At 49.8% G+C, this 7,262-nt stretch overlaps 1 long non-coding RNA gene across 1 annotated transcript; it reads left to right on the top strand.

Moving 5' to 3' along the window:
* Positions 1–3,793: 3,793 nt before the first annotated feature.
* LOC308190903 lies at positions 3,794–7,262 on the top strand. The gene is made up of 2 exons (XR_013947562.1): positions 3,794–4,033; positions 4,202–7,262. It is a non-coding gene; the product is annotated as an uncharacterized lncRNA (long non-coding RNA).

Below are 7,262 nucleotides of genomic sequence, written 5' to 3'. Positions count from 1 at the left end.
GTGCTGATTAAAGATAATCACCGTTTTGAGGCCCTGCACGCCCTACGGAGGTGGGCCTGCAGGCGTTTCCTGCTCCCGACCTCCTGGCAGGCTTCCTGCACTCAGGTCACCTCCTGGGGACCAGGGGACGCGGGCGCTCGCCTGGCTGGGCCCCAGTGGCCCAGGGTCTCTGGGGGACTCACTCACAGGCACAAAACCTCCATCCTTCAGATGCTGCTAATAAATCGTTGGCTTAATGGCCTTGCGCTTCTGTGCCACTCTTTATGTCCTCTCAGGATGTTATATGCCACATAAAATGTGATAGGTCATTAAAGAGGGAAAGTAATTAGCCTGTATTTATACTGAGGGCTGCAATTAAATTATGTTTCTCTAACATCAGGCATCCCTTTTTACATATTACTTGCTTGGCTAGTATCTTAGCAAGATGCTCAGGTTCTAGAGATTTTGGAGGACCCTTTATCTGGCTCACCCAAATATCTGACTACCCTTCAGGTAGCACCATCACCAGGCAGGAGATCACTTGCACACCAACAGAAAAGTTATGCTGAGGGCATCTCTACCTCTTCTGGTGGCTACATCCCCCTCACAGGCAGACCAAAGAGCCGTGGACCCTTTCCACGGACCCAGAGACTGCGAGGTGCTGATGTATGGCAGGGATACATCCCTGAGGATGCAGTTACAGAGGAGAGGCACTGCCAAAGCCTATAGGAACCTAATATCTTTGTGCCATCCGCTCCCCTGTGAAATGTGTCTGCGGCTGGCCAGCAATGCAAACGCAGTGGTGGGGAATGCAGAGGGAGCGCGAGGCAGCACGTGGCGGAGCTGTATTTCCTTACGGAGTAAGGCTAAAAATATCAGTGACCTTTCCGAGCTCTGTTTTTCCGTGGTTTGGAGCAGAGTTGTGAAATTTGGCAGGTGCAAAGAGGCCTTTGGGTTGTGCCTTCTGCTGTTCCTGTGAAAATCTTCCCAAATTTGGGCTAGGTATAAGCCTTTGGAAAACAAGACCATATGTTAAGACGCATGTAGGAACTTCAGTGCCTCGGTGGTGCTCCCCGATAATTTTGTCCTTCCCCCTGTCAGTGCCTGGACCTGGGGTCTCCCCCCCGACGCCCCCAGCCCCGGGGTCCCCACGGGGACACCGCTTTGGGAGCAGGGGCACTGCTTCCTCGGCACCTGGCTCCCACCCCGCTCACCGCCGCAGTGAGAGGATGCCCTGGGTGATGGAAGGGGACACGGATGGTGGCCCAGGGTGGCCCCGGGTCACATCACCCCACAGAAGGCAGCATCAGGGCAGAGCCTCCAGACCCACCTCTGCTCACGGGGATTGCTCTCAGGAAAAAGCTCTGTACGAGCTGCATGCATTTGCCTCAGGTATGCAAGTGTGCAAGCGAAATAACCCAAGCTACATGTTTTTGCCACGCACACAGCTGTGGGGAGGGAAGGTCTCGTCCTGAGATCTGCCTGCATAACCACGATGAGGAAGAGGATGTTTTGCTTCACAGTAGCTTACTCATTTGCTTACTGTTTAATTAAGCCCCTGAGAAGTCGTTGGCTGACACTGCTTTCTGGCCGGACAGGTAAGAGTCGCTCTCAGCCGTGCCCAAGGGATATTCGCCTCACTCAACTGGCGTGGTGAGTGGTGGCAGGCCGTGGGCTGGTGACACAGGGACGTCCTTCCTGGGTGAGCCAGGGACTGCTCTGCATCTATAAAATAAGACATTTTTGCTTGCTTTTAGCCCAAGATGGCTTGTTTTGGGGGTGGGTGATCTTGAGTCAGGGGTGAACTTCGAGGCATCCTGTCCCCCCAGGAGGGACACAGCCATGAGCACTGGGAGGGACTGGGCAGGTTGTGGATGGCAGGCAGGTGGCGATGGGGGAAAAGCTGACGGTGAATTGAATGAGAATGTGGATTGCTTGGGAAAAAAAGGGTGAAATCGGACTCAAAGGTAAGGAAGAGACAGGGCAGGGGAGCAGGAAAATAATGTATTCAGCACTGGTCTCTCCACGCCCAAATGCAGATTGCTTCCTAATAGAAAGGCTGTTTGGTGAAGGACTCTCCATCCTATTTGTGATAATGCAAAGCCCTTCTCCTATTCGTGGCTGGGTGACAGCCCTTGTGGCAAACGCATCAGCTGCTCATGCAGGACAGAAATCCTGGAAAGGCTGAATGCAAGTTTAGCCAAGCCAAATGGCACACGAGGTTTCCAGAGAGCGCTGGCAGAGACCGCCGATTTTCAGAAATATCTATTCTTTTAATAGCCAGCGGACACGTTCGTTAGATAGCTATTTTTAAAGAGATGAAATGGACTGGGAAATAACGTCAGTGGCAAACGTGTCTGTCCTTGTCCGTCCGTGCCATCCGCTGTGACGACACCGTGGTCGATGTTCAGCAGTGATTACCTAGGCAGGTGCTACCTCTGGGGCCAGTTCAGGACAACTGAATTCGGTTAAGAGTCCGAAGGGGGTTTTAATCAGGTGGCACACTGCACGGTCAGCCACCGTCCCCCTGACCACGTCTGGTGCCTGTCAACACTGTTCCTGCTGCCTGATGCTTTGCAACCTAAAGAGCAGGCTAACATTTTAACAGACGCAGCCTGCCTCCCCTCCCAATCCCCTTATAGGAAGGGTTCATGGGGAGGTTAATAGGATGCTGAGGAGAGGGACTGATTAAAATGAAATTAATCTAAATTAAATTAGGGGAAAGTCGTGTAACCCACTCGGTTCATAAGACTTCATAGCCGGGGCACTACAAGGAAGATGGCTGAGAAATGAGGGATCCAGCCCTGCGAGTGGTCCCGTCTGGGTATCCCCCAGCTGAACTCAGCGGTGGAGTTTGCCCCAGTAAGACCAGTATGGGAAGTGGCCAGCAGCCAGCAGCGTGAAGCACTGGCTCTGCCTGCGCAGGGACAGCATCCCCAGGAGTGTCTGCTGCCACGAAATCTCATGGCCACGCAGGGGACAGGGGCTGTGCCCCAACAACAGCCTCTGCAGGGCAGTCACATCCCGGCTGTGGGGCAGGACAGGACCCGAGAGGTGTTAGGAAGCAGGGGGCTAGGGGCAGTGGGCTCACTGTGAGAGCTGGGTCACAGCCTGCAAGGTCTCTCAGGCATCCCGGAGTCTTTGAGAAAGCATTTTGCACCTGTAAGGGTGTTTTAAAGTAATAACAATAACAATCAGCAGAGCTGTGCTCATCCCTAATGCCATTAAAGCTGTTCGGTAAAACAACAAAGCTCTCCGCGGATACCTCCAGGTTGCCCATTCCCCCAGCCTCGGGATTCAGGTGGTTACGTGCTGCCATATGTAGCAAGGCAAGCTCTTTTCTCAGCACGTGAAGTTTGAAAAAATGCTTCAGAAATAAATGGTCGCAAAATAGTCAACATCCCAGACTGTGTAATACAGGGTCCAACACCCTCAATAGACGTGTGCCCATGTGTGCTTCATTTCAAGGTATCTGTATTTGCCTATTTGTCTGGATTTATGCTTTTTTTGTTCTTACTTTACTAAGAGAAGCTCTTTAAACTCCATAATGTGCAATAGCTCCTTCTATGGAGGTATTCATCTCTTCACAAGATGAAACAATATATATGCAAATGCGCATTAATACATAAAACCTGAAATAAGACATTCACATCTACACTTTGATGCACTAATCTGGGCCTAGTTACATCGACACAGATGGAGTGAATTATTGGAGGAGAAAAAGCACATCTGTTAAACGTTATTGTTTAATTAAGCCATTAGCAACTGAATGACAAAAGCCTTTAAATTATATCATTTTGTATTTTATCTCAGCCTGTGGAACTTGTATGGCTCCCCCAGCACCTGGAGTGTGCGGCATCCTTTAGTGCCATCACCAAAAAGGAGCCATCGCCTCCACCCTGCCGATGAGCTGAGCTGAGCTGCTTGGCCATCAGCCTTGTCAGGAATTTGGGAAACAGGGACGCGGTCTGAGGTTAACATCCTACCACTGACTTGCTTTGTCAGCTGGTGTTGGGAAGCCTTGCAGGAGCTCCAGCTAAACCTTCACCTGCAGGTGAGCGTCTCTGCACCCAGTTAGCCTGGTCATAGGGTTTGGAGCACGCAAAATCTTCTCCTACCTGCCTGCCGAGCTCTGTGCACGTGGCACAAGAAACTGGCAATAATCCTTTATTACAGCTGCAGGCTGTCCCTGGAAATCTTGTTCTCCTGTTCAATTTTACAGTGAATAAATTTCCTAGCTGGAGGGAAACTTCTTCCTGCGATGGGGGACAGGACGTCTTCATGAGACATTTTACCAATGGATTTAGTGCAATGGAGAGGGAAGAAGCGCAACCTTGTCTTCCAGAAAATTCCCAAGGAGAGGAGTCCACCGTCACCCTGAGGACCAAAGGTGAACTGCTGGACTGCTCATGTTTGTCCTTGCCCTGTCCTCACCTTCAGAAGTGGAAAACCATGTCTTGGTCACACGATGTGGGGCTGCGCGGGGGCATCGCCGCTGGTGCAAGGAAGAGGAGATGGTGCTTGGGTGAATGAAAACAGGTAACACAAGGTTCTTTGTGCAGTGCTAAGGTGACATTCAGAGAAGCCAGGTCACTGTATGAGGCCAAGAAAAGCCTCCCTTAGAGGGAGAAAACAGCAATATCTGGCCCAGGGGATGCACCCCGCAGCCTGTGCCACCTGGTACCTGCCTCACTGCCACTGCGTGCAGGGAATTTCGGACCCCTTTACGAGCTGTTTGCTGCTGAAATGGAGACTTGGACGTTTTTCTTGTTCTTATCTTGTTGCTCCTATAATAACTTTTGGATCCTTTCCCAGGGGTCGACCAAATTTCACGGTGGTCTAGAGAGCTTAGAGATATTAAACATCCAGGAGGAGTGCAAAAATGGGCATCTGTAAAGAAGAAGGAGACCTGTTTAGTGGCTTTAGTGTGGAAGAGGTGAACAGGATTAGCTCTTATCTTTGCAGAGGAACCCAGGCTTCATTAGTTCTGCTGCCCAAGCAATGCCCGGCCGCTGTTGTGACGGCGGATATTAGGGTCATGAGCAGTGCCATAAATAGCTAATTCAGCTTTTATGTGCCATTTACACCACTTCTGCCAACAAAGTGACACATGATAAATACAAGCAAGAAAGGCTTTCAGCTTTAAAAATAGATTTTTTTTTTTTTTTCACTCGATATGCTGAAGGAGGAAGGCCTGACTCTGCTCTCACTTAGGCAGGCATAAAACAAAATTAGCTCCAGAGAAATGAATGGAGATACATCTATAAAAAATGTGCAAGTGGCAGCAGAAATGGCCTCTTCTCTTTTAAACTTCTTCCTATTCAATGCTGCACAAATGTCTTTTTTTATTTATTTATTTGATGCAATAATCTTTTAGGACTGATGAAATTACACTCCTGCCCCTCAAATCAGAGCTGATGTCATTCAGGAATGAACACGGACACATCTCAATGGAAAATCAGTCTGAACGGAAAAGTGTTAAAAATATAAAGTGTCTCCACAGAGGGCCAGCACCTACTTTGATTTGCTAGAAAGGGCTGAAGCGGCTGTGCGCAGCACTGGCAGGCTCCACTCGGCCATCCTCATCCAGAGCCTTTGGCCTCAGCCAGGCAGGGTGAAGGCTCTGTGGGACCTAGGCAGGTTGGCAGAAGGTGTGGGAATGTCCCAAGGGGTATGGCGGGGAAAGGAGGAGGGAGAGTTCCCCATAGGAAAGCAGTGAATCCCTTCTCCCTGGGAGCTGGATCCCAGGGCTCTGCTGTCTGAGGCGGCAGTAATCTGAAAGCTAACCAAAAGCGTTGCTGCTATCCCAGAGTACCGCCTTAAATAATTGAAAAATGAATAATTAAATTAAAAGAGGATTATTTCCCGCAGACAAGCAGAAAATTGCTGCCTGCAGGACAAGGGGTGATGGCAAGGCTTCATTTTCTGCAGCCAGCAGCGAGGTGATGGGAACAACACCTGCGGTGGGCAGGAAGAGCCCCCATGGGTTACCTTGGGCTTTTTTGGCTCCCAGTTTCTCTCTCTGTTGTGTTTTCCCAAACGTAGGGATGCTGATTGCTGAAGGAGGAAGCAAATCAGGAAACATGAGATATGCCCTTATTCGTGAATGTCAGCCCTGGGGTGTGGGGGAATCTGTTTACATACAGACACACGAGGGATTTGCACAGCCCAGTCCTGCTGACTGATGGTTAGCTGCTACACATATCTGTGGGATACATTTCTATGTTTAGTCCTCTATGTTTATCTTACCAATGAGTGTGAGGAGATGTGCACATGAGCTTTGTTCTGGCACCTTGTAAGAACAGTATTTCATGGCACTATTATTTTTTCCCTAAGATGTATATATCTGTTTGAGCAGATGACACATCGTAAGAGTCTGTATTTCTCATGAACTATAATTAAAAATGAACAACTCTCTGCATAGGATAACAATACCATAATATACTTGCTCTCCTCACGGAAATTTAAACAAGTTGACATGCTGAGTGAACAATGATCTTACATTTATACCACATATTTGCCCTGAGCAGCTGAAAGCCCATGGTACACGATTATCGAAACCACGTGAAGTACTAGAGTGGGGTCTGAACACGTCCAGCAGGGACTGAGCTGTGCTCCTCCACCCTTCCACCTCCCCAGTGCCTCAGGCTCTCCTTGCCCTCCCAAACCACCCAGCCACCCCATCCCTGTGGTGTCCCACTCTCTTCTTTGTGCCTTTCAGATCTGGAAGGCCTCTTTTTCTTCTGTGTCTTTGGCTTCTTCTGACAGCCCTCCTTAAAACTCCTATTCCTCTAGCAAAGCACTCTCTTCACTCGCCACATCAGCATTGCTTATGAAAGGTCAGGGTATTTTGCCAAGAGCTGTGGCGTTTTCTTCAAGCCCATCTTTTCATCTCTCTCTGGCCAGAAACTTCATGGTCCCCAACAGGGTGCTCGTGGCTGTGACTGGACTGTCACAAACCAGATGTCCACAACGGTGTCACGGGATTCAGGGAGACATGCAGCACTGGGAGGGACAAAGCTGCAGCCCTGTTAGTCCTCCTTGCTCCCTCCACTCCATACCCACCATCACATCACTTCATTTATATCTGAAAAACATGAGCCTTGCCTTTCGGTAACAGATTTCTCATCCTGCACCCCCCTGTGCCAAAACAGATGGGCAGAGGAAGCTCTGAGAGTAAATAACGTGCTTGACACCGCATAGCAAGGCTGTGGCGGAACAATTTCTGGGTGCCAGCCCCCAGCCCCAGTCTCAAACCCAGCCCCAGGAACACAGCGGCGAGT

This window comes from Anser brachyrhynchus, assembly GCF_964034855.1.
Source record: "Anser brachyrhynchus genome assembly, chromosome: 2".
Taxonomy (NCBI): Eukaryota; Metazoa; Chordata; class Aves; order Anseriformes; family Anatidae; genus Anser; species Anser brachyrhynchus.
The sequence above is the reverse complement of the archived record's forward strand: the minus strand, read 5'-3'. Positions and strand labels throughout refer to the sequence as shown.